At 37.3% G+C, this 27,654-nt stretch overlaps 1 long non-coding RNA gene across 2 annotated transcripts; it reads right to left on the bottom strand.

The window, feature by feature from the left end:
* Positions 1-1,978: 1,978 nt before the first annotated feature.
* Positions 1,979-21,013, bottom strand: LOC140753974 (uncharacterized). 2 transcript variants are annotated; one of them, XR_012103616.1, is made up of 5 exons: positions 20,822-21,013; positions 6,146-6,304; positions 4,296-4,469; positions 3,040-3,248; positions 1,979-2,773 (listed from the first exon to the last, which is right to left on the bottom strand). It is a non-coding gene; the product is annotated as an uncharacterized LOC140753974 (long non-coding RNA). The 2 variants fall into 2 exon arrangements; XR_012103617.1 differs by lacking the exon at positions 20,822-21,013 and adding an exon at positions 9,130-9,298.
* Positions 21,014-27,654: the final 6,641 nt, after the last annotated feature.

Raw genomic sequence — 27,654 nt, 5'->3', positions numbered from 1 at the left:
CATAATCTGCTACTCTGGGAAAGGTGGATTGGTAGAATTTACACACCTCGCCTTTTGGCTTTATCAATAGGTTGAGTAGGCTGAAGCCTAGAGCGGCAGATTTCTAGGGGCGGCAAATATATCGTGGACGATCTTTTGTTTCGCCAAAACACCCAGAGGGTGTTTTAAGAGTCTTCAATTAAAGCTTGTACTATGGGTAATGATCTGGTCGGCCCTGATTAAGGGTATGGAATTACAAGTGTCGGTAGAGGCGAAACTTTTAATAGTCTGCTGGCGGCTAATGGGCAATTCCTACACGTGTTACCGTTATAAATTTATTCCACCTATCTATGGGCGCCATGTGCTTTGAGTCATCTTACCCTTTTGTTCAACTTGTAGCTGTAGTTTAACAAACAGGCCAGGCAGGCAATGTATAATGCAGCTTAATGCAGCACTTTTGAAAAATAAATTCATATTTGATTTAAAACGTGTATCACAGTACAATAACGAAAGGCAAATACTGTGTCAATCGACGCCTTTTGAACTATAAATGTGATGTCCGAAAACACATAAAACAGTTAATTTACAGGAAATGCATTTTAAAATAGATAAAAATAGGATTATGTAGAATTAAGATAAACAGTGTACCAAATCCAAAATTACAAGCATTTATTTAATTGGCCTTGTTTATTTATTTATTTCCTCTTTATTGACCATGTTAAAAACAATGTGGTACAAAAGGCGGACTTAATGCTAAATAGCATTTTCTTCCAGTCAACCTTAGGGATGTGCAGAAAAATTAAAGACGGTACAACTAACTATACTAAAAAAATATATAAATAGGAAATAAAATAAAATGATAAAAACGGAGAACATAGAAAAGAAAGAATGAGAGAAAAAAAAAGAAAAAAGGAATAAGATATAAATAGATAAGAAGTAAATACATTTACAATAAATTACTACATGAAAATGAAGAAAAATGGTGTGGACACCATATCTAATGATGAACTAAATTACAATAGTGACATTCAAAGTCATTCTTTTTAAAAGTTTATTTCGAGCACATCTATCTAAGTTCCTCAGGAAAAGCATTCCAAAGCCGCGCTGATTGAAGCGTGAAAGAATTAGAATCCAAATCCAATCCAAATCCAAATCCGCGTTCGTTCGTAAATGTATGAGGGTGAAATCTTGAGTACGGTAACGGAGCGGGCACACCTCTGGCACGGTCTGGAACGTCGCAGGCGTCGGTCGTGTGAAACATTGGCAGCGTTTTCCTTAATTTGGAAAAATAAAACAGGCGCCTATGGCGCTGCTCATATTGGTTTTATTTATTTAATTTTTGAAACACCTTAAACTAAGGGTAACAAGGGAGGACTTAATGCCTAATGGCATTCTCTGCCAGTCAACCCTGGGCGATGGCGATATTATGTGGTAGACATTTACACAAAAGTAAAATAATTTTCATAACAAACAATGAGCAAGCGACACTTTTGCAAAGCCAAAGCGACAGACTCCCTGAACGCGCTGTTTTTCGCGTGTCGTTGCATACGTTACGCTCTATCTACAAGTATAAAAATCTTTATAGTGTAATTATTATTGTCATAAGTTCACGTATTAGTTAAAATAAATAAAACCCTACACGTCACAAGTACATGGAATAGCAGCGGTACATAACATACTCTTATCCTGTAGGTGAGATTTATTGGTATCCCTGTATTTTGGACACGCACGATATATTTATATATGAAATCCATTATCAGTGCAAGTTCATATAGATTTCGTGTCTGAAAATCGAACCTGGACTTTTGATAAACAGGCTTTATGCTATGCGGCTTCATAACGTACTTTTAATGGATGATCATTACAATAATATAATACTTCAACATAATAGAAACGAACGTGAAAAATAACTAAATTCCATTAAGATTATTTTGGGTATGTAATCATTTATTCATGTGAGTACAGGATGTTTCATTATGGGAAATTAAAAACACATCAGTACTCTGTTTAATTTACAAATGCATTATTTATAATACCTATCCATTAAAGTGCTATGCGTAACATATAATATATTTATTTATTTCAATAAAGTTTGCGAGATTATAGCTTGCATTAATGCCTTGTTGAAGGACCCTGCGTTTTTTCACAGTTTTTTATTTTTGTTATATACGCAGAGGTTCTCCGTGGATACTGTCATTGTAATTTTATACAGTAAAATCACTAATTGGCTGTTAACCTTCCCTCAATTATGTTTTAGTGTGATTGTTAATCTGTGTGTTTATTAATCTCGTAGGTATGCCCAACTCCTCCTACGCACTAGCGGTTAACCGTCGGCTCGGTTCACTGCATTTCCTCTTAATTTTGTGTCGGTTAAATCCGTACGATCATCAGTACCCTTGCCAAAAGTTTTTACGTTTCGACAAATATGACTGTTTTGGTATTTGTTTACGTATTGGTCCATACGATTTCCTAGTTCTAACACTATCCGCTAGGGGCGCTGATTGGAATTTGTATGGGCAAATACGTAAACAAATACCAAAACAGTCATATTTGTCGAAACGTAAAAACTCCTGGTAAGGGTACTGCACTTGAATATTATATTGGAAAAGCGGCTAGTCGCGCGATGGGACATCCCCGCAGTTAACGATAGTGTGTAGGAGTGGTAAGGGAGGTACACTCGAGCGACAGTAGTCTAACACACTAGTATTAGCTCTCGCCGGCGACATGTGGTGGCTGTCAGCGACGCGCGGCGGTCATCGGTGCGGGCTGTAGCGACTTAAGCTTAAGAATGTTTCTGTAAAAAGAATCAATCTATTTAATTTTTAGTGCTGCCATCGTCCTCCACTCACCATATTCACTATGAAGATGTAGTTCTACATGACTCAGGAAAATTATGGATAAGTCTCAGAATTATTACTTAATGACTTTTCATTCTTACTTTAGTAAGATGTTACTATTTATGAATAAACAAATATTTTCGTTTTCGAATTAACGATGAATAAACACATTACGCGGAAAAATTATCAACATTGACGAATACATATGCAACACAATACTTACATATTTTTTATTTTTCTTTGAAGGAAAATTTTCGGTTAATTCTTTACTTTTCTAAGAGGCAACACTTTCATTTCCATGTCCATCGTTCCTATAGCTACTGCCTTGCCTTTATATGTATGATTTACCATGAAACGCCCTTTTTCGAATGGCATGAATTCAAAGGGAATGAGGGTTGAGGGTAACGTCACATTTACACCGCAGTATATTCCCTGAAAAAGGAAACGTTAACAGTCATGTTACAGTGTCAGGAATTTGTCTAATTTATTATTGTCGCGTCCACACGCTTGACAAACTGATCCAAATTCAAACGTGTGGATAGAACATTTGACCTGGTTCGTATAGTTTTGCAAGGGCTTGTAGCATAGCTTTTGATCAATTCAACTTTTTGTAGAGCTTTGGAGTTTGCGGCAAACGCCAAGCGTGCGGACGGGCAATGGATTAAAGAAATTATAGAAAAGTTATACTTAGTAAACATATCATTCAGAAATTCAAATACAATTTTCAAGAAGATTGTATTTCGAATAACGGGAAATTTTATTCTGTTCTATTCATGGGCGTAGAGCGCTGTGTACAGAGGGGTTTTAGCCTAGGCGGTAATTTTTGGGGCGGCAACATATTACAACTTGCATTTTGTCTTTCTTACAGAAGGACTTATTCGTTGACCAATTTTACAGGCGGAAAATTAAACTTGCGCCCCGAGCATCTATAATGTTTAAATTTTGTATATAGATCATGTTTATAAAAACATGATTATGGCATTTATTTATTATGTTCAGTTTGTTTTTATTCAAGCTTTAACTTCTAGGTATAGTAGAAGATCCCGATATAAGACGACCTTTACCGAGCTAGTTAATGGATGTAACGTTTTTTATATCAAACTAAATATGTCAAAAACTATATTGCAAATGGGTTGACTAAAAAAAAAAGTCCAGAATATGTTTAACAACATATGTGTAACAGACGAGCCGCCCCTGGACATCTGTAACCAATTCCAGATAGCATTAGATATTCCTACCTAAGGTCGGCCGCTGATGTGCCGCTATTCCTGAGGACTAAGCTGGAAAGCCTCGGAAAAGTATGTCTCGCTTACCTCACCCTTCGAACCAGCACACATCAGCTCTTAACATGGCTGTTATTAGGCAGAAATATGTGTGGCGGTGGAAAAAAAATGACATTTATTGTATTGTACCTGTGTGAAGTGCGGGCGGGTTGCTAATATACAATATAATAAGTTCCATAATATAAACAGTACTTACTGGATCAAACCGACAAGAAGTGTCATACTTGTATGGGACGAACGGTACAGAAACATTTCTTTTATACAAGATATTTAATTTTATGAGCTTTAAGAATTCACACTGTTTCAAATAGACCTGGACAAAAGTAGGTCTATACTCGTTGCTCAGAAACTCGTAACCCATTAAGTTGATCTGGAATAAATAAATAAATATAAATAAGGTGTAAAAATACATGATATATATTTTATAGTTACATTTTAATAGTTAAATTAGCTGCGTTCGGCCGCGGTGTCGAAAACGTGCATTTTAGTTTTTGCATTAATGCTGCATCCATACATCTATTGAAGGTGGAATCCGGCGGCACCACCGCCACACCTATTTCTGACGCTGCTGTGTCCTGGCTTGAAGGGTGTGGTATGGGAGCCATACATTTCCAAGGCGTTCCAGCTTAGTCCTCAAGGGTTGCGGCGCATCTGTGGCCGACCTCAGGTAGGAATATCTAATCCTATCGGGAGTTGGTTATAGATGTCCATGGCCGACAGTGGCCAGTCTACCATCAGGTAGACTGCATGCTCGTCTGCTACTCCAATATTACAAAAAAAAATCCCGATTTTCATTTTCAGTTGCTGTCAAGTGTCCTTAATCAAAGTGAGTGGGTCCGGCGCCCAAACGTGTGTGATTCGATTAGCATTCGAGTTAGCTTTCGATTGCTTCTTTAGCTTCCGAAAAGAAGCACACTTTTTGTTCTCCATTGCCAAAAGCTACTCTGGGGCCCTTTTTGTAGCAATTCCGTACCGCGCGCGCTACTAACGCGCAACTGTTGTGACACATCGGGTAGATCGTGGGAGATGCGACAGTGTCGCCACTGTATGTGCCCAATGTTATAATAAGTAAAGATACGTTACTAGCGGGCAAAACTTACAACATAAAAAAACACACAATTGTAGTTTCTCGACTCAGTTGCGTACACGTTATTCGTCATTATTTTAGTCTTCTAATTCTCAAAATGTGCAATGCGAAAATGTACAGATTATACGAAAAACTAAACAAGCTTCATGGAATCACATATCACAAGTGAGGAGAAATTATTATATTACATTTATTTTTCGTGTTTGGTCCGCCATGATGACTTAACTGACAAGAAGACAACGTACTCCAACGTACTTCCAAAAGTAAAGAGATAGAGGCGCAAAATTAACGTCAATACCTACTTACGTATGAATGAAACTTGAAAAGACATGTCAAATACTAGTTGCCTTTTTTGTCATATCGTTCTAATAACTCGATCCCTTATAGAATCTATTATGTTAATATAGTAATACGTAAGTAAAATAGTTAGTGGGCATGTAACGTATCCATAGTTTTTATATGTCATTGTATATATCTACATCTCGCATCTTTGTGATTGCATCTCAAATTAATCGCTGCAAAAGTAGACCTAACTCTATTTGTCCACCGCCACCGTCACTGAGCTGATACCGATAATTAATGACTGCGCCGAAGTAGCGTACATACATTTACTATAGCCGCTTGTCCACTGCACGTCCGTCACCCGAGTACCGTCATCCCGGCCGCCGATATTTCGAGTAGATCGGCGTGACCGCTAGATCGGCACCGAGTTTTTGTCGCGCCGATGTGCCAGCAATATAAAACACGTTGGAACTTGTTCATACACTGTCGTCACACGCCGATATCGATCGAACAAAATAAACCACCGATATCGGTCGCGGTGGAGAAACTATCGTCGTCACGACATATTAAAAGCCCCAAAATAATCTCGTTCTCGGCTCGGTGCGGTGGACAAACGACCTTACTCTTAGCCATTAATTTTATAAAGCTTGAAACAATGTAGATATTATAATACATACACTCCAATTGTTGTCGAGATGGATGGGGTATCCTCCGCAATATTCAATGTAGTACACAGGGTCGGACCGACTGCGTCGCCTCGATGAAAAGTTGTATACATGAACGTACTTAGGGTCTTCGTAAAGTACCTTTAGACGTTCCCAGGAGATTGTCACTATCTGTGTCACAAAAAATAGTTTTTTTTTAATATAATATAGAAGTAGCAGACGAGCATGCAGTCCATCTGATGATAAGTGGCTACTACCGCTCATAGACATCTGTAATCAACCCCAGATAGGATAAGATATTCCTACCTTAGGTCTGCCACAGCCGTGCCGCTTCCCCTGAGGACTAAGCTGGTACGCCTCGGAAATATATGTCCCCTTTGCCACACCCTTTAAACCAGAACACATCAGCGCTTAACACTGCTCTTATGAGGCTCCATAGAGGTGTGGCGGTGGTGCCGCCGGAGTCGAACCACTATGGGTTCTACCTTGGTTATATAAGCCTGATTCGATTCGATTCGATAGGCCTGATGCCTGTCTCCATATTTCGACTTCGGAGGTTACAAGGGGAGGTAGGCCTACTGAAAGGCTACCTACTAACTGTGTGCTTTGGGGGCTCTGTCTTGGCACCCGCAACCCCGGAATCCCCCTTTTAGTCCTCTCTTACGACAGGTAATCCCCCTTTTAGTCCTCTCTTAAGCCGTCAGGTCACCAAGCTGGAACATGACCCTCAAAGCGCAACTCTGTATGCGTATACAGATATATAAATCTGAGCGATAACAATACTAATCTTACCCTCCTGTTCATCTCGTAGCTGTAGTTCACCAAACAGCTCCAATATATGATGTAGCTTAAAATAGCACTTTTAAATAATATATACATGTTTGAAATAAAACATGTGTCGACCTACGGCGAAGGTAAAGTGACGGCCTGAATGGAGGTTTTTGACTAAATATAATCTGTTGACCGGATATACGAAAAAAACTGTTACAATTATCAGTAAGTAATTTTTAAATGTGATTAAAATATAATGATGTAGAATTACTCTAATAATGTAAACGTTTGAATGGGATGTGGTAATGTTTTGGATATAGAAGCAGCGATCGAGCATGCATCCATGATGGTAGTAGCCACTGCTGCCCATGATTTTTTTGATATTTTTATATAATATAGGAGTAACAGACGAGCATGCAGTCCACCTGATGGTAAATGGCTACTGCCGCCCATGGACATCTGTAATTAACTCTTACTACTCTCTTCTTAGGATTAGATATTCTACCTGAGGACAGATACACATGTACCGCTACCTCTGAGGACTAAGCTGGAACGCCTCGGAAAAGTATATCTCTCTAACCACGCCCTTCAAACTAAAAACTGCTGTTACTCATAACACAATTTCTGCCTCAGCAGAAATAGGTGTGGCGGTGGTGCAGCCGGAGTCGAACCACAAGTATTCTTTCACCGTAATGGATATCTTCAATCGACACCAGATAAAATTAGAGACGTAAAGTCGGCCATAGATGTTACTAAAGGCATAAATAGGTGTGGTGTAGATGAGAGGTTGAGTTTCAGGAAACATTAAGCTTTTGTTGCTTTTATTTTTGAATTATTCAAAATATATAAAATCTTACACCTCAAAACATTTAAGGAATATAATTGTATTATTAACACGCTTTTATTAGCTTGGATTGTACGTTTGTATACGCTTTTTTCACAATTATACAATTTACTGTTCCTTAATTGATTCCTAGATTGAAAATTATTTTCTACTTATTAGTTGATTTTATCATAAAAGCGTGTTTTTTAGTTTTTTGAACTATATTTATTTTTCTTCATAGTCCATAGTCATAGTAAAGGGTGTACTATAGTACAGTGCTTTATTTAAATTAAAACTGGATGTTTCACCGTTTTATGATTATGAATTTATTTTTTATAAATGTTTGATTTGTTTAATTATTTTGATCGCAGGTTCTAGGTGCAGCATTCGTATAGTTTTTTGAATAAGCACAAAAAGATAACTCCAGAGGTCCTGGCCTAAAAATCGAATCCAGACCCTCGATGTCGGCCCTAGGCTGTATAGCTTGATATACCTACTTGATTAATTTCGATTACATTAATAATATAATACTAAAAAATAACGAACACATGTACATAATTACTAAACTCAATTTCCTATCCTTTCCGGGTTTCCGGTAATAAAATATTCATTGTATAAACCGGAAGTTTGAATATGGGAAACTTAAATAACATATTATTCTGTTTTTAATTTTATAAAACATCATTTACTATATCTACAACATCATCTAAATATTTTTGTATAATTTAGAGATAGCAATCTATATTGCTATTCAATTACTATTTAATTACTCTAATTACTATTAATTAAGTGGTCACTACACATAGATATTAAAATCAGATGGAATTGGTGTTTTATTTGAAGTCGGTCAAAGGTGTGTTGTTCTGACGACTAAGTGGGAACGTCGTATGATGTTTTAGCTGATAATCCATTGAACAAAAATTATAATGAACATTTTACGTGCACCAATTTTTGCCAATTGAAGGGTGTATGGGGGACATACTTTTCCGAGGCGTTCCAGCTTAGTCCTCAGGGGTGGCGGCGCATCTGTGGCCGACCTCATGTAGGAATATCTAATCCTATCTGGGGTTGTTTAAAGATGACCATGGACACATTGCCACATACCATCAGGTGGACTGCATGCTCGTCTGCTACTCCTATATTATAAAAAGAAATCCATTAAACAACATTTATAATAATAATTTTACTTATTTCTGCCTAAAACAGCAGTAATAGGCACTGTTGTGGTAATGGAGATAAGTTAGGCATTTTCCAAGGCATTTCAACTTAGTCCTCAGCGGCATTGGCGAATCTGTGGTCGACCTCAGGAAGGAACCTTTATTATCAGTGGTGAATACAGATAAGTCATTAACGATCAGGTGGACGCCATGCTAGTCTGCTCATATTCTATAAGTAAACTTACATTTTATCTTACTAGATTTCGGTTCCCCTTCCCACGTCAATAAATCAACTCAGTTGAAGTGGCTCGAACTTGGAATTGCTATTCCGATCCCAAATACTCGAACGTCATTATTTATGAGCAGGTCGAGAAAAACAAATATTGCAAGACTTGGTCACAGATGGCGCTCTTGACAAAATCCGATTTATCGCTGGCGGCTATGATAAGTTGTTGTCATTTCTTTGGTACAGAGACTAGGACTCTTCTTTATTGGTACGACACGACACGACACATTAGTGGACGCATAATTCTATGAAATTGTACTGCACGTAATGTAACAGTGATAGCGTAGTGGTCGCTCGTATATACTTCATAAATAAATAAATTGTGTCTCATTTCATCAAATTAATAGCCTGTTCTATCGGTACCGATTAAAAATGGCAAAATAACCGCCAGTGTCGTGTCGTGTTGTATAAATAAAGGAGACGACCATTTGGGCTATCTTTAAATCTAAGCCGATCTGAACCTTAATCTTCGATGCTAAAAGCGTATAATTTGATTACGTCCATTGTGGTTCGTCTTTAGTCAACACCAACATTTATTTTGATGTTATGGCTGTAAAGATTTTCTGTGTAATCGGGGTATAATGAGTTTAAAAGTAGTTCGTAGAACGTCACATTATAATTATCCATGATTTTAATCATCCGTTTAATAAGAGTTTTCTCTAAGAGTGAAAAGGCCATTCATCAAGCTGGCCATGTGTGGATTGGTAGACTTCCTACACTTTTAAACTCTTATGTCCTTTTTATGTAACATAATGAGCAAAATTACACACACATTTGTTAGTGAGTCTTAGTACCGTATGAAATCGCGGTCCAGATGTAAGGATTAATACTGGTCCTGCAATAATACAAGGAACAAAGTGTAATTAAAATGAAATTTTGAAACAACTCCTATTAAAATACGACTCTAGTCTCCCTATGGGTAGAGTACTAAAAAAATGTATGCATTTATTTAGTAGTACGTATTATTGTAGTATAATTTTTTCAGAATACTTTTAAAGGAGAGTATGACTGTGAAAATATCCTTAATGGAGAACAGACGCGTCAAAAGCTGTAGCCAATTAATCTAGAGACGACGGTCGAATAGTCCCGGCGTTAATCCTGCAATTAGATTGCTTCCCGGGATTGTGAGCGTGACCGACTTGTTTACGAACGAACTATTACCACCGGGATTGCCCGGATCAACTAGGGAGAGCGACATTCGGGGTTTATATAAATACTTATATAACGAATTTATTAATTGATTCAATAAAACGATTAATTTGTTATGCTTACTGAATTTTAACTTCATTTTTAATACATAAAATGTGAATATATACGTATTTATCGCTGAAAAACAATTTCAAGATAGTTTTAAAGCAGACATTATTTCGTAACAATGTCCCTATCGGCGAATAGAAGCGTCAGAACCTGTATCCAATTAATCTAAAGACGACGGTCGGATAGTCCCGGCGTTAATCCTGCAATTAGATTGCTTCCCGGGATTGTAAGCGTGACCGACTTGTTTACGAACGAACTATTACATAAAGTCGATATAGACCATGTTAGGTATTAGTAATTTAATATAAAACTGTTTGAAATGATATTCAAAATAACTTCTATTAAAATACCATGCCCATGCATGCTCATTGCTCAATGCTCATTGCTCAATGTTAATTGCTCAATGCTCATTGCTTAATGCTCATAGCTCAATGCTCATAGCTCGATGCTCAATGCTCATAGCTCAATGCTCCAAGGTCATTGCTCCATGCTCATTGTTCAGTGCTCAATGCTCATTGATTAATACTCATTGTTCAATGCTCAACGCTCAATACTCATTGCGCAATTGCTCATTGTAATGAGAACGCTTCAAACTATTAAAATTTAAGTATAAATGAATTTAAGTATTCACGACTGCAGTAAAACTTCGTGGGTACCTTCATGAATTCACGACTTTAGTGCAGTACACGATTCGCTAGCGGCTAATAATGAGTGAACTTTGTGCACTTAGATGCACGTTACACGGATATTATTTCTTCACGAAAAGGATCGCTACTTCTCCGTTCCTTCTTACTATTATTTTGGGGCGTACACATTATATAATGTACGTTCAAATATTACACAAAACTTCTAACGTTTAATTATACAGTTTTGCTCACCGTATGCTTATTAATAATAGTTATTACTTGCTTTAATGATTAAGGAGACGTACACGCCTGAGATTTTTTATAAGCACTCAAAAGTATGTGAACCATTTAGCCTGTGGTCAGTTTAGTGGACTATGAGCTGAAGTTCTTTTCCTCTGGGGGGTGCTCCGTGCCCAGCAGTGGGCACAACTGACAACAACCAGGTAATGTTTACTTGTTTTCGATGCATAGAACGTTACTGCTTCTATGAGACTGCGTTAAATGGTTATAACTAGTAATTTATCATCAAAATAAAAGCTTATAAATAAATAATAGTTTAAAAAACTAAAAAACACACTTTTATTGCTTATCAAACTAAAAACTAGAAAATAATTTTTAATGACAAAGAGTTTAAGAATAAAGAGTTTCAATTCAGAGAAAAAAGCATGGGGTGATTGATATTTTAAATGTTACAATCATTCTATTGGCAATTATCTAGGAGAGAATAGTTATGAACCGCAGGAAAATGCACCTTATTATTGCATGCATTTTTTTTTCATTTTTAGTCTGGGACAAACTCATAAATTGGAGAATTAATTAATCAAACAAAGATAATGCATTGTCATCGGTCTTTGATGCGTGTGCAAAGTTTCAAATAAATCAGAGTTGTGGAAGTTGGTAAAAATTATGCTTAAAGATTCCGTTACACATATACACACATAGATACAACCCAAGCTAATAAAAGCGTTTTGATAAAAACTAGATTGATAAAAATAATTGACTGAAAGTGAAGGGTTGTAGCCTATGGCAATCCCACAATTTGGACGAATTTTACAACACCTCATATGTTAAATCCGTCAAGCCATTTGGGCTACAGACATGTTAAAGAATGGCACAATCTCATTTCTATAACAGTATACATACGCTCGAAAACCTTTATTACCGCAGTCGGTTAAAAATGAAATCATTCAGTAGATTCATGTCATTATTTATGCGGGTATAAAATCAGACCCACTTCTCTATACCTTTAGAGGTAAAAAGTATCCACCTAGTGCTCAGACCCATTTATAGCTTTAGAAGTAGTCCAAAGTATCGACCTACTACATGATTTCACGACTGTAGTTCACGGTACGTTGGATACAAATAATGAGTGCTGTGTGCACTTTGTAGGGACATTGCAGTTATGAATCAGACAAAGGAAGCGATTCCTCTGGAATGTTGTTCCTGTACGCTTTTGCTTTTGTTGTTTATTTTTAGTTGGTTAAGTAGGTAGGTTATTGTTTATTTAAAAGAAAAAAGAGAATATTTTTTTTCGGAATAAAAGTTACATATAACAAGAATACGTTTTGAACGTAAAAAGTATAGTAAAATAATAACAATTCAGTCTAAATACTATTATTAACACAAAATAAAATTAAAAGTAAATTTATATAAAATAATTTTAGACAACAGTAAATATTTTTATATTAATTAATTATTAAAAAAATAATAATAAACATGGACGCATAAAAAACTTATTTATGAAATATTTCATGCTCTAGTTCTGATTTTATTTTCATGTGAACATCGGGATAAAAAGTAAATGGAAACAGAAATATGTTAAGTTATTTATCATATCGATCGACAAATCAAATTTGTAGATACAAATTACAAACAAACTGAATCTAAAGTTATGTATCTGAATAATGGTTAAGACTTATTATTACTCATGTTGACTGAATGATCGATTTCAGTGGGTATTCGTTTTTGATCTTTCCAATTGATTAATTAATTTCAAATTCTGTGTCATATTTCTATAAATAGACCAGAAAAAAGTTATAAACAAAAATTTGCTTCCAAATTTTGATCTATTTTCGTTATTACTTTGTTATTTTTGGTTCTACGGAAAATTGTAGAACAAAGTTGCAGAGGAGGGTTAAAAATTGTTTTGTATAAAAATATCCATATTGTAACAATACAACAGGCTATATTTTGGGTTCAAATCCATTGGCTTTACTTTCATAGAGCTGATCACGCTACGTCGGCTAGAAATAATGAACCTTGTGCACACAGTGAGGCTGACAAAGGAAATAGAGTTCCCCTCAAACGGTAGCAATGTACACAAGCTCTACGTTGGTATTATCGGTAGGTAGAGTTGTTAAGCATAGCATCCGAATACAAGTATGGAATTAGTGAGTAAGAATACTAGAAGTGTATCATCATAAGATCGGATAACTTTTAAATTCCATTTGTTAAAACTAGGACATAAGAACTACACCATGTGTGTTCGTTTTTTCCTAAAAGTTTTTTTTATAATATAGGAGTTGCAGGTGGGCAAGCACCCAAGCGTAGCCACTTAGGCTACTCTCGCCTAAGATCATCAGCAACCCATCCAGATAAGATTATATCCCTACCTGACGTCGGTGACGATAGATTCACACCTGAGGACTAAGCTGGAACGCCTTGGGTAAGTATGTCTTTGTTACCACATTTTCAAACTAGCACACAGTAGCGCTTTCCATTACTGTTGTTTAGTAGAAATAGGTAGGTGGTAGCGACATAATCGAACTACAAAGGATTCTACTACCTTCAAATAATTACCTATATTTAAAATTACGCCAACAGTGCTATCTGAGACCATAAAGTCCGTATAATTTACATATGTTTTCATATTCTAATATACACAATACACATATAAATAATTATTCCCTTGCAAAATATAAGTAAATATCAATAGTTAAGTATGCTCATCAGTATAACTCAGACTTGTTAGTTTAGTACGAAAACCGCGACCTACAAGCGAATAGAGAAGTTTATATTTCTTTAAGGTGTCGTCAGAACGCAATCGGTGTAGATTGCGACTTTACATTTTATCGGATAGCTTTAATGGATGATGACCACATATGATGTATTGTTTTTTTTTATGATATAGGAGTAGCAGACGAGTATGCAGTCCACCTGATGGTAAGTGGCTACTGCCGCCCGTGGACATCTGTAATCAAGCCCAGTTAAGTTTACATATTCCTACCTGAGGTCGGGCACAGATGCGCCGCTACCCCTGAGGACTAAGCTGGAACGCCTCGGAAACGTATGTCTCCCTTACCACACCCTTCAAAACGGAACACAGCAGCGCCTAACACTGCTGTTATTAGGCAGATATAGGTGTGGCGGTGGTGCCGCCGGAGTCGAACCACAAAGGGTTCTACCACCTTTAAAAAGTTTCTGGAAGGACGGCGGTATGTATGGATGGCGAACGTCATGCTCACCTGGGCGGAGCTCGACGGGGCAGCGCGCTCAGAGGACTCGATTGCGTTCTTTTGGAGATCCCGGAGTCTTCTACGAAGAGCCGAAGTCGGCCACTAGGGGTACTTTAGTGCGGTAAAAAACCCACATAACCCCGTGTCGCTCTCACGGGACCAGATACCTTTGCAGGTTCCTCTTCGCAACAAAGATCCTCTATCGTAGATTTCTGCGGCATTAATTTAAGAAGATAATGTTCTTCTATAATTTTCCTTACGAGTACCTCTGGAGAATTTTGATCGAAGGAGTTCACAGACGCATTACTAATTTAAAGACTAAGCTGGAAGTCCTAATATATGCATCCATGTATTTACTTACCTTACTCTTAAAAATAAAGCGGCGCTGCTGACTTAAATAAGTATTTCTTTACCTCACTCTTAGAGATAAAGCCGCGGTCACACAGCTGTTGGACTGAAATGTACCAGTGCTGGCGACACTCGAACCACTAAGGTCCTTCGCATATATGGAGTTATTTATTAATTACTGCGAATAACTAAAGCGAACCATAGGTCGCTTAACGATGCTAATCTATTCATTCGTACTTATGTACGTAGTTATGTAATAGTTTTCGACTTCGCTCGAATCGTTGACCCGTTAAGGGTAAGACACGTCAGTTAGCATGTGCAGCAAAGTTACGTTCAGAGAGGTATGTAATAAGTCTGGGGCCCGAACGACTCGATTCTGGTGCCTCGGGCGACGGAAATTCACTCACTTAGTTATTCAGATCGCGCGATATCATACTTGCATGTTGCTGTCATATCATATATTGTCGGTAATGGTTAGGGATGCAAGTGTGAAATTATCGACATCAATATCGATATTTATGTCGAAGGCCTGAAATGTTGCCACACCGGTAGTATGGACAAATTCAAGTGATATTGTCGATGTATTGATGATTATGAATTTATAATATCTAAAATCGACTTTTCGGCAACCTAGTCCTATTACGAAATATTTTAATTTTTTGATATGTATAAGTATTTCATATTTTCTATAGAGCAATCATATCAGCGACAGTTTAATGTTACGAAAATATCACTATTTTAGGAACGATAATATCGTACTGTCAATGACATACATGGTCAAGAGTAAAGGGTTCATTTCAAACATTTCAAATTAGTCTTTAGGATGTATCTATTTCTGTATAATAATAACACCAAACGCAAAGTGTATCAGTACCGAATTTTGCTATTTCAAAGTATAATATCAATAATATAAAAATAAATATTGACTTACCATGTTTTTAGATTTTCAAACAATTCAGTAAAACTCGAGCCGATCTTTATCAATGCTTAGGATTTAAGGGTATAAAAGTTTTTTTTATGTTGGGGGAAGAAATGTAAATTACGCAGGCTACAAGGTAAAGGAGGGTCTGCGTTACCCGGCTCTGTCAGGGAAACGCCCATTTGACAACTGAAAGTTTACAGGTTAAATATATTAACCCTCAGGCCCTCAGAGCCTGTACACATTTTATTTTATAATATAAGAGTAGCAGACGAGCATGCAGTCCACCTGATGGTAACTTGCTACTGCCGCTCATGGACATCCGTAATCAACCCTAAATCGGATTATATATTACTACCTGAGGTTGGTTACGGATGCGCTGCTACCCCTGAGGACTAAGCTGGAACGCCTCGGAAAAGTATATGTACCTTACCACACCCTTCAAACCGGAACACACAGCCCTTATGATTATGAGGCAGAAATAGGTGGGGCTGTGCTGGTGCCGACGGAGTCGAACCACAATGACACATTATGTCGGGACGACAGTTTCACCGACACAGATCTTGCTGTTCGCATTATAATGACAATCAATATCTATCTCTGTCGATGTGAAGTAATGTGAACAAAAGCCTTAGTGTGAACAGCAAGATATGACAGCTGTAAGTAGCTGATCAATATATCGGGCTGAAAACAGTCTGCAAACGGAAAACTATTAGGCAGACCTAAATGTGAACTGGCCCATAGACAATACATACCCTCCAACGACAAACTGCTTTAAATCAACTTTACTTGCGAATGCGAATGCGATAGGTGTGAAGGTGCCGATAGATAATGTAATAACATTTTTAATATGTGTACTTAACCCTCGCCGCAAAGGAATCGTGTTATTTATGTCTGTGACATCCTAGGTTTTGAACGGATAAACTAATTTTGATTTAATTTTCTTAGCTGTGAATAAAAAAATCTGTTCCGCTATTTGTAGCTCTTTTTTTTTGAAGTCGGGGTATTTTAATTTATACCTTTAGTTTTTCGTTTCATTTATCGTTGATCCCGATTTATCTGGGTGTTCATGTAGGCTATGTGTATCTTTGTGGGTGTTCATGGCAGCCACAACACAATAAAATACTTTTAGCTGTAAAATTAATTTCACTCTGTCTCAACTTCATGTTGTCTTAAACTTAGATAAGACATTCAAGATTCATTTTTAAGACTGAGTTTAGTACTACTTTTTACTTTTTAAAAATCTAAGATTTCTACGTAAAATCCTGAAGCGGGAGCTCATAAACATATTACAGGGTTCCAAAAGTAAAACGTACATAAAATCCGATACCACGTAAGTACTACGACTTTAAGGGCATTAGCGACCCCGTTCACACGGAAAGGGTTAATTTGTTACCGAGTTATTGCGGCTTCAGTTTATTTTATGTAACCTATAAAATCGTTTATGGTCGTATATATTCCTATCGGACTTACACATGAAATTGTTACGTGAAAATAATATGTTTAAATTATGTATGGGATGAGCGTAAAGCTCTCCAGGGTAGCGTCTGACTGGGCAGGGCGCTCAGAGGATTGCGGTTGCGTTCCGATGCAGATCCCAGAGTCCTCTGTGTGGCGCTAAAGATGGCCACAGGGGGTTTTAGCAGGTAAAGATAACATAATCTGGTGTCGCTCCGACAGCCCCTTGTCAACAAAAAAGTAAAAAAAATAGTAATAAGTCAAACCTATTTATTTAAAAATACATAGTTGTGTTCTAGATCGAGTCATATGTATAAAGGTTTATATAGGCGCAATGTAGGTCACATTTAAATTGGTGGGTTTAAAATGCGTATAGTTCCTCGTAAACCCCAGTTTAGTTTAACTAGTACTTTTGTTGGTAACTAGTGTCCTCTAATGAGATTTTGTTAGTTGGTGTAAATAAATTGCACTAGTTAAAACAAAGTAAAGTTAGTTTTGTGGTCGATTTTTAGTGATACAAGCCGATGCGGACTTAATGGTTCCCTGTGGAGGAGTTTGGCAATCCTGTTCGTATCTCTGGGCCATTGTTACATTGGAGCAAAAAGCAGGTTTTCAGTTCCAGAATCAGCTTGAAAAGGATTTCCAGAATTAGTGTAAGATCAATTTCGAACACTTTACTGCTAAATTATTGCCAGTTGTAGAATATCTACACTAATATTTTACTTAGTAAAACTTTGTTTGTTTGTTTGGTTGTAATGAATAGGCTCAAAAACTACTGGACCGATTTTAAAAATTCTTTCACCATTCGAAAGCTACATTATTCACGAGTAACATAGGCTACATTTTATATGAAATATATTTGATAAATGAAGGTGTTACCCATTATAGGCCAACAGTGCATTTGTTTCGTAACGGTAGTAGTTTAAAATCAAACTTCGCGCTAAATCTCGATTTAAAATCTAGGTCTCTTCCGCCAATCAGAGCGATACCTCACTCATACGCTCCGCCAATCAAAAGCGAGCGAAAGATCGCGGTATTTCGAACATGATGGCGGTGTGAAGTGTCAGAAAAACTGCTGTCGCTGTATACATTTAAGGTTATACTACATATTATAGGCGTATATGATTCGAGATCTAAATCTCCAAGTCAAGATATAACTCCGAGACAGTCGCAAGAGGCACCGACAACATTTAACGAGTGCGCTCGGCGCCGCATTTGCATCCGAATCGATGTTTTAACAACTACCCACAGCTAGAACTTCGCGCGCTATTTGGTTCTAGAGCCGGTAATACTGTTTCTCTTAAATTAAGGTTAACTAACACTTTGAACAAGTTTAATATGAGCTAGCTTTGTATTTAGCTATATAGATAACCAATCTTCTAGTGAATGGGAAGATTTGCAATGTTTTAAATAAAACTATTTCAAATAGTCTTAAGTGTAATAGTTCGCGACTGGGATCGCTCAATCTAGTTCGAGGCTTCTTAACGAACTAGTTAGCTCTTATGGTTCGTTTGCTCCCAGCTGCTTATCTAACAGTTGGGATTTGGGAACAGAAGAACAGATGAACTAAAAGAGCGAAAGATGTACCTTTTTTGAATCAATTTGTAGATTTGAATTTTGTAGATTATGTGACAAGATTTAAGGAATACATGAATTAAAATGTTTGAGCGCTAAAACAGGGTATACCTTTTGATTTCCATAAAATAGTTCAGTTAGGAGCTAACTAACTATGCAGCGGGAAATCGGGGATCTAGTTCACGTAGTTCGACTGGCAGCGCTCTTCCGAACTAGTTCGTTCGCGAACTACACAAGACTAATTTCAAACAATTAAAAAAACATTGTAGTATACCTAAGCGTCAAGCTTAAGAGCGTCAGGTTAAGAGTTTTACTTAATGGCTTTAAAGATGAAGTTTATCTAAACATACTTAATGTGTACAAAAAAATCTCTTCTCGATCTGAGATTATTATTGTTATAAAATAATTAAAGTAAATCAAAATTTAAAAATTCTTTAGAGCTACCTCAATCTTTTTATTGTGATCAATGATGGTTCAAATGATATCTTATACTATTCCTATTAAATTTATTATTGAATACTTAACAGTATGTCTTTTGATGACTAAGTCTAATCTTTTATGACAACTGGGCAGCTTTTATTTTTGAAACAATCTTAGTTGATTGTTGATTAAAGTATCGTCAATAAGCTAGAAAGCCGGGTCAGAGCAGTCCAAACGGAAGGTTCTGCAAGCAAACTTTGCTCATAGCTTCAAACCACCTTCGAACGCGATACCATCGCTATACATACAATCTACAATTGATACCGATATTCGAAAATGAATTTGAATGCTCCTCGCTATAGGATCCTCTTTTCAATACCCACCCTAAAGTAAAGTAACCTAAGTCTTTTGGTAAACGTAAGGCGATTTCAAAGGGAAGCATCCGTCCTTGTCTGGCGTAATCAAAATGCGAGGGATGCAATATTAATATTTTTAGCAAACTTTTCGGCCTAAAAGTTTCCTGCCGTACTCTGAAGTTTTTACCTGGGGGGATTTTTCATCGTCATCGCATTAACGGAATTGGGTAGACGTTGTTTGAATTTTTTTAACTAATTTACTAAGACGTCCTGTTTACGTTATATAGCTTCTGCTATACAGATTTCTTTGTGATCCATCGTGAAGTAATATAATTAATATTGTCTATATGCAAAGAATTTTGACATTTCAATTTAATTTTATTTTGTTTGTTTTTAGTTTGTGGCTTGTAGTCTGATGGTAAGTGACCACTGCCACCCATGGCACGCCTAATAGAATAGGACCTGCAGCCGATCACCGATGTGAAGACACTTCTGAGAACTAAATTTAATGATGAAGCGATAATGCTTCATCTCTAAATCTAGGAATGCCACACATTTTCATACTAGAAATAGGTGTGGTGGTACCTTTGGTTGAACCGCCAGGTTCTACCACTAGGGTTCCCTATATACTAATACTAGAAAACAATAATACTAATGTAGGAGACGGACCTTAATTTTTATTACCTAAGACCCTAATTTATTCCTTTTTAACCCTTATTTGTCACGGATAAATTAGAAGACACTGCCAGAGCGCTTTAATGAGATCGGGGAGGAAGCAGGCGTAAATCAAACGACAATGCTTAGAATGGTGTTAATTAAAAGGTGGAAAAACGTTAGAGGTTCGAATCCGGTGGAGCCACTGCTTCACTTACTGTTTTATAACATGTTGTTAGACGTTGCTGTTCTGGTTTGTAGGTTGTTGTAAGGGAGATATGCTTTTCCGAGGCATTCCAGCATTCTCAGGGATCGCGGCGTATCCGTGGTAGGAATCTATTATTATCTAGGGTTGATTATACATGTCCATTATTCATGGTCCAGTAGCTACTTATCATCAGGTGGACTGCTAATCCCACGTTATATAAAAAACTTACATTTTATTTTATCTTAATTATTTTTATTCCCTCTTCCACGTCGATATTATTAAAAAAAGTTTTCCGTTTTCAATAACATAACAAGCTAAATAGATACCGAGGAACCCAATATAAAAAGCAGTGGTCAATAACTCTATATCACTTACCTCTGTTTATTGTCTCCCGCTCCCGGAAAACGGATCGCTCTGCAATAAGTAATGCATACAGCCTTATTGGGCGCCTCTACCAGTACATTCGCCTCACGTCAACCTTCCTATATTGTTTATTACTCCATTGTTACAATTTTGGTCCTTAGTGTGCAAAAGTCAGAGCAATTTTACTTTGTGGATGTCAAGAGGGGTTTGTGTGAAGCTAAATGAAGTTTGTGTGGTCGCAACTCTTGTCCCTCGGCCGCCATCTTGAAAAGGGTTTGCAAATCGTTTTCACGCAATAACAGATAAACTATTCGTCGCACATAAAATTTGTAAAAAAACTAAGGTCTCCAATTAAATTATGAATAACTTTGGTTCTATAACTTTTTATTGTAAATTAAAAAATAACAAAATTAATGACGAAAATACATCAAAAATGTACGGTAATGTCCACTTACCTCCAAATGGCTTATGTACCTACATGTTATACATTACAAATACAATTTATATATATGCGACGATGACAACTTAACACCAGAATTTATTCCAACTTCTAAAACATAGGATACCGAGGTACCCAATATAGAAAGCAGTGGTCAATAACTCTATATCACTTACCTCTGTTTATTGTCTCCCGCTCCCGGAAAACGGATCGCTCTGCAATAAATAAGCAGGAATGGCCGTCGGCTAACATACTGCCTTATTGGCCGCGCCTTTATTCGTCTCACGTCAACCTTCCTATATTGTTTTTGTTTTTTATGGTGTAACTTTTATCAGATGCTTGTGATAAGGGAGATTTAATGATATTTTGGAGTAAATATATATTATGTTTAATATCCTGTTAGTGACCAGTCACTATTTTAGTGAAAAATGGGCTTTTTACCAAATATAATAAATATTATCTTATACATGTTTATGTTCACATAGAGCTTTTTTGTGAATTACACTTTCTAGAAGTTGAGTTACAGCTTTGGTTTTGGTTCGATTCCTAGCCAGGTGATTTTTATATTTTTTCATAGGTAATATAAAAGAAGCAAACATGCAATCTACCTGGCAGTAAGTGGCTACTGCCGCCAATAGACATGTGTAAACCCCCAATAAAATTAAATTTAGATTTTTGGCTTTGTAGTTAGAAATTATAAAGCAAATGTTTCAAGGTGTTTTTTAAAACGTTCCCAAATATATAAATAGGGATACTTGTATTATGTTATAGTCTACGCAGTTAAGTCGTGCAAAAGTGCTAGTCTTCATTGCCAGAAAAACTTGTGTCCAATACACTATTTCCCCTTTTTGTCACCGCGTCCCGGGAAACAGATCGCGCCATAAATAAGCCACGGACACGCAATTGTGCGGACGCTCCACTTGTCTCCGGGATGGCCGCTGGCTGACACACCGCCTTATTGGCCTTGCTTATTAAGAATATAATGAAACTAACTAACAAAAAAATAGAATATACGGAAGCGTATGTTATTATATTATTTTGGCTTTGAAATACAAATAAAATATAGTCATCATTTGCGCCTTAAGAGAGATATATTTATTATCCAAGGTTTTCCTAGTTAATCTTTAGAGGTAGTAACGCTAAGTAAGCACGTAGATTATTTTGGTTTTGTCCCTGTAGTTTCGGGACTAGAATAGGCCCTGTCGTAAGAGGCGACTAAAAGGGGGCTTGCGAGGTTGCGGCGTGGGAGCTCGAACCGTCCCGTATTCCGTTCCGGCCGTATATGTGATCGCATACCGTCATAAACACTACATGGTGTGGGCATCGCGCTTGGTGTGGGCGCGTCAGAGATCCCGGAGTTCTCCAATAAGTGTTGAGGACGCCTTTGGGTTTAGTGCGGTAAAAATTCCACATAACCCGGCGTCGCTGCCACGTCGTCGGGTACGTTTTGAAGGTTTCCCCCCTCGAAAAAACGATTATTTTGGCTTGGAATATACGTAGTAAGGGAGTTATACTTATCCGAGACATAAAATTTAATCCTCAGGGGTAGCAACACATCTGTTGCCGACCTCAGATTGAACTCTAATTTTATCTGGGATCGATCATAGATTTTGTATAGGTGGCAGTTGATACTTACCTTCAAATGGACTGCTTGTTTGCTATCTCTATATTAAAAAAGAACCCAATAGAGTCGTTTGATATAGAAGGAAAACGATATATACCTGATAAACCTCAATAAACCTTATTAGGGCTGCACTGTTCGTGGGTTAATTGGACCAATGTCTTTCTTTATTACATTTTCATTATATTCTCCGATTCCTTTCGTTATTATTACGCAGTTTTATTAGCGTTAATTAATCGAATAACTTGGAAAGATTTAGATTATATTATACACGAGCTATTGCCCGCGACTTCGCTCGCGTTACGAAGTAATATTTTCATCCCCTATTTTATCCCCTTGGGGATAGAATTGATCAAATTCCTTTCTTAGCGGATGCCTACGTCATAACACACATCTACTTGCATGCCAAATTTCAGCCCGATCCGTCCAGTGGTTTGGGCTATGCCCTGATAGATCACTATGTCAGTCAGTCACCTTTGAGTTATATATATTTAGATTTTATGATGTACGATGTCCGAAATCCAAAATCCCAATGCTAGACACAGGTTTCCTCTTTGCTTAGGAGTTTTAGGCCACAACCCTCCGCGCTGGGCAAATGCGAAATGGATACACAATTTTATTAAGACTTCTCAGGCAGCAGGTTTCCTTTGCCGTTTTAAGCAAGTGATCATTAATTTCTAATACGCGGATAACTTAAAAAATGCTTGAGGTTTTAACTTTGATATCCCCGATTGAAAGGCCAAGTTTCTAACCACTAGGCTTTCACTTTTATTAACTGAATCCTGAAGAAAACTCATTTTCCGTGAGGACAATGAGTTATGATTACCTAGTTAATATTGAATGTAGACCAAAATGAAGTCACGAATGTTTTGAGTAAAATTTAGGAGAACTTCATTAGTAATAACTTCGTGTAAATCGGATCGTATACCATTACGTAAGAGGCTACAGTAAAGCAAACTAAAAACCAATCAGCGCGAGTCATTAAGCGATCCGCTAACTGCAGTATCGAATGCTCTCAAATCCCAACTTTTAACTGCTCTTCAATAACTTTCGTACCTCGCTTTGAGCAAAAATTGCCATACGATCAAAGGCCATTATCAATGGCAAAAGTTTAGCTCAAAGTAGAATTTAATTACGGATCGCGGGAAAATTAGTGTGTTATAAAAGGGATTAACTTCCCCCTGGGGTAGGGTCGAGACACATTACACTTATTAATAATGTTTATACAGTTTAAAATGAGATACAGATCGTGCATGAAGCCTGTAACTAATTAAGAGTTAGTATTTTGTTTTTAATCTAGATGGCGCTGGTTACAATGAAAATTATGTGTTACATCGGTGTGCAACTTATGTCTGGCTAAAAATACTCTTCTGAAAGGCGTCAAGAGAATTAGAACTTCAAAAAATAATTTGATTCTTCTGTATTTTTCTTTCTGACTATCTGGTATCGTAGTCAACATTCTAAAATCCAGGTCTTTCTTTTTTTGCGCCCAGAAGAAAGGGTCTGGCATGACGATTCAGTGTTCGATCCTCGGTACGACACGACCAAAGAAATTTTATAAGAAATCTTTGTGAAGTCTATTAAATGTGTTGGTTATTGCCTAATACATACACGTACACAAAACAAAATCTATCCACGGCTATATGAATGTACTATAAATGGATTATGTAATTTATTCGCTGTATTTATATACCTAATACGAAATAGCGAGTACCATGTTCCATGAAGATGAATTGTCTGAACTAACAAATTAACTCATTTCCATTCATACTTTGGCAAAGATTCCATCAGACTAGTGGATCATGCCTAGGATGTGCTTCGAAAATCAAAGTTCCGAGCTTGTATATATGTACCGGATATTAAAAAAACCTTCGATATCGTGATCCAGAAATACCGGTGCCTCGACATTCCGCAACTTGTTAAGAGATGGCGCCACCGTACTTATATCATAAAGGATTTAATTTTCGCAAAATGACATGGGTGTAGTGTGTACGCACCCCTAATCTCATTTTTATCCGCTTTCATTTGACTAGGAGTTTTATTTAAATCCATAATTTAAATGCAGATGAGCGGCGGGGCGCGTCGCAGCTCAACTGCCGGCATTAGGATAATTCTTGCATTAATCGTTCCGGAGGCTTTAATTTCACTACTCGCTATTGGCTCTTTGATCAGTCAATCTGTGAAGGGCGAAGGCGTGTAGTTCTAAATAAATTGAACGTTTTTGATGCAGGCTGTCGGGAACAAAAATATTTATAAAGTGGGACTGAGTCACTTATTTCTAATTACTAACTATGAGACGCACATAAACTCACCCACACCAACACACACACACTCTTACAACATACACAAAACACACGTACACCACATCTGCTTTGGACTTCATCATAGATTTAAGATGCATATAACTTTAATTCCTTACATTGTATTTTTGTTATTGTTTTTGTATTTTTGTATATTCCTTAATTTTATTTCCGTACTCCGAGGTAGGTGTAAATAGTGGCGACACAGTTTAATTATTGCCGCTGTTTATGACAATATCATTTGTAAAACTAAAATAGTTTTACAAATGATATTGCTTCGAAATAAATCTAAATCTAAAAAAATAAAAAAAAAATCTAAATCTTAAAGTTAAAACTACCGTTCTAATATGGTATGTATGGTATGTATAGATGGTATTTCAAGGTGGTAGAACCCTTTGTGGTTCGACTCCGGCGGCACCACCGCCACACCTATTTCTACGTAATAACAGCAGTGTTAGGCGCTGCTGTGTTCCGGTTTGAAGGGTGTGTGGTAAGGGAGACAGACTAGTCCTCAGGGGTAGCGGCGCATCTGTGCTGACCTCAGGTAGGAATATCTAATCCTATCTGGGGTTGATTACAGATGTCCATGGGCGGCAGTAGCCACTTACCATCAGGTGGACTGCATGCTCGTCTGCTACTCCTATAATAAATAAAAAAAATTGGTATATTCCTAAAATCATGTAACAAGCGATTAGTCAGCTGTGTGATTCAATTTACTTTGACGCTCCTTTTTGGAACAATAGGAGGGAGGGTGGTGCATACTGCATGGTTTAAAATACTATCATACAAATTGGTAGCGCATTTTGCATGGATTTTCGCAAAGAAACGCTTGATACTATTATCTTAGAAAATATTTTTCGTTACAATGTTTATTAAAATCTTTATCCTAATATGATTTTCTATTAAAACATTATATTTCTTAAATAACAGGCACCTATATTAATTAATTAAAACTAGCTAGTCGAAAATAGTGTCAGCCTACTCAATCACTTTGAACCTAAACTGCCTCCAACAGTCTGCCCTAATATTGGGTCATTGCTTTGAAAAGTGAAACAAAAAATCTTAGAAAGCTGGTACAAAGAGCGCAGATTAACATTAGAGGGCGGTTTCAATCGACTTGGCAGTTAATCAACTTTTCTTAAACAACTTAAGGGTTCCGCGAAAAGAACCCTTCGTTCTCAAGTTGAAAATAAAAAATCACCCAAGTTTATGGATATTAACAACTTATTTGTACACAAAGAATTTTAGAGGGAATGTACTCGTAGGCCTCCCAAACTATGCCACTTTAAACATAGGTTCAGTAGTAGGTTGTCCCTGTAGTTCCGGGACCAGAATAGGGTACGGTATCCCCTGCCTGTCGTAAAAGGCGACTAAAAGGGGCTTTCGGGGTTGCGGGCGGCAAGAGTGGGAGCTCGAACCGCCCGGTTAGCGACCCCGGGAAGAACGGCGGTATGTGTGGTCGCATTCCTCGTATACACCAGGCAGTGTGGTGATACAAACTCACCTGGGCGGAGCCCGACGGGGCAGAGGACAGAGGACAGAGGACTCCGGTCGCGTTCCTTTGGAGATCACGGAGCCCTCTACGCAGCGCCGAGGACGGCCACCGGGGAGGTTTTAGTGCGGTAAAAGTACCACATAACCCCGTGTCGCTCTCACTACCTTTTGAAGGTTTCCCCCTCGTGAAAAAAAAAAGGTTCAGTAGTAGGTACTAACACTATTAGTCTACTTGATAGATAGATAGAACTTGTATAGTGTCTCTGTAGTTCCGGTACCAGAATAGTGCTACGGTATCTCCTGGTTATCGTAAGAGGCGACTAAAAGGGGACTTCCAGGGTTGCAGGCGGCATGAGTGGGAGTTTGAACCGCCCGGTCAGCGACTCCGAGAAGGACGGCTGTATGTGTGGTCGCACACCGTTTGAGAGTAATAGATTTAGTCAGTCATAATTATATATTTATAAATAGTAGGTATTATTTAATTATATCCCACGGTTAGTTGAGGGTCCTTTTTAGACAGAAAAAGAGATATTTATTTATTGGATAATAATAAGCTTATATACAATATTTGAAACAAGAAAATTAAATACTAATTAAACTAAAAAAATAAATAATCAAATTATATACTAATAGAAACTTATTTACAAAATGTACATATATACAAAAACGAAATACAGAAAAAGTATTTTTTTAGGTATTTTGATATACGTAGCTAAAGAACCCTCTAGGTGGTGAGCCCGCTCGCTCTTGCCCGTTTTTTCCCCTCACTCCAACGCCGTGTCAAGTTTAATATCCTGTCTGGACTCAACTTCGTTCATTGCAGTGGAGGCTGCCAACTTCGTTAAATTCTTAGGGATGCTGCTTTATTGGCTATTTTGTGAAATATAAATACCACAGGCAAATACGTTTTTATGCAGGGTTCTTGATTTTGGGTGGTGACCACAGATGTCGTCTTCGGATATCATTAATCCATAATATTAAATGCCTCGCA

The sequence above is a fragment of the Epargyreus clarus genome, unplaced genomic scaffold, assembly GCF_041222505.1.
Source record: "Epargyreus clarus isolate Ecla_fem2 unplaced genomic scaffold, WU_Ecla_fem_2.2 ptg000027l, whole genome shotgun sequence".
Classification (NCBI taxonomy): domain Eukaryota; kingdom Metazoa; phylum Arthropoda; class Insecta; order Lepidoptera; family Hesperiidae; genus Epargyreus; species Epargyreus clarus.
The sequence above is the reverse complement of the archived record's forward strand: the minus strand, read 5'-3'. Positions and strand labels throughout refer to the sequence as shown.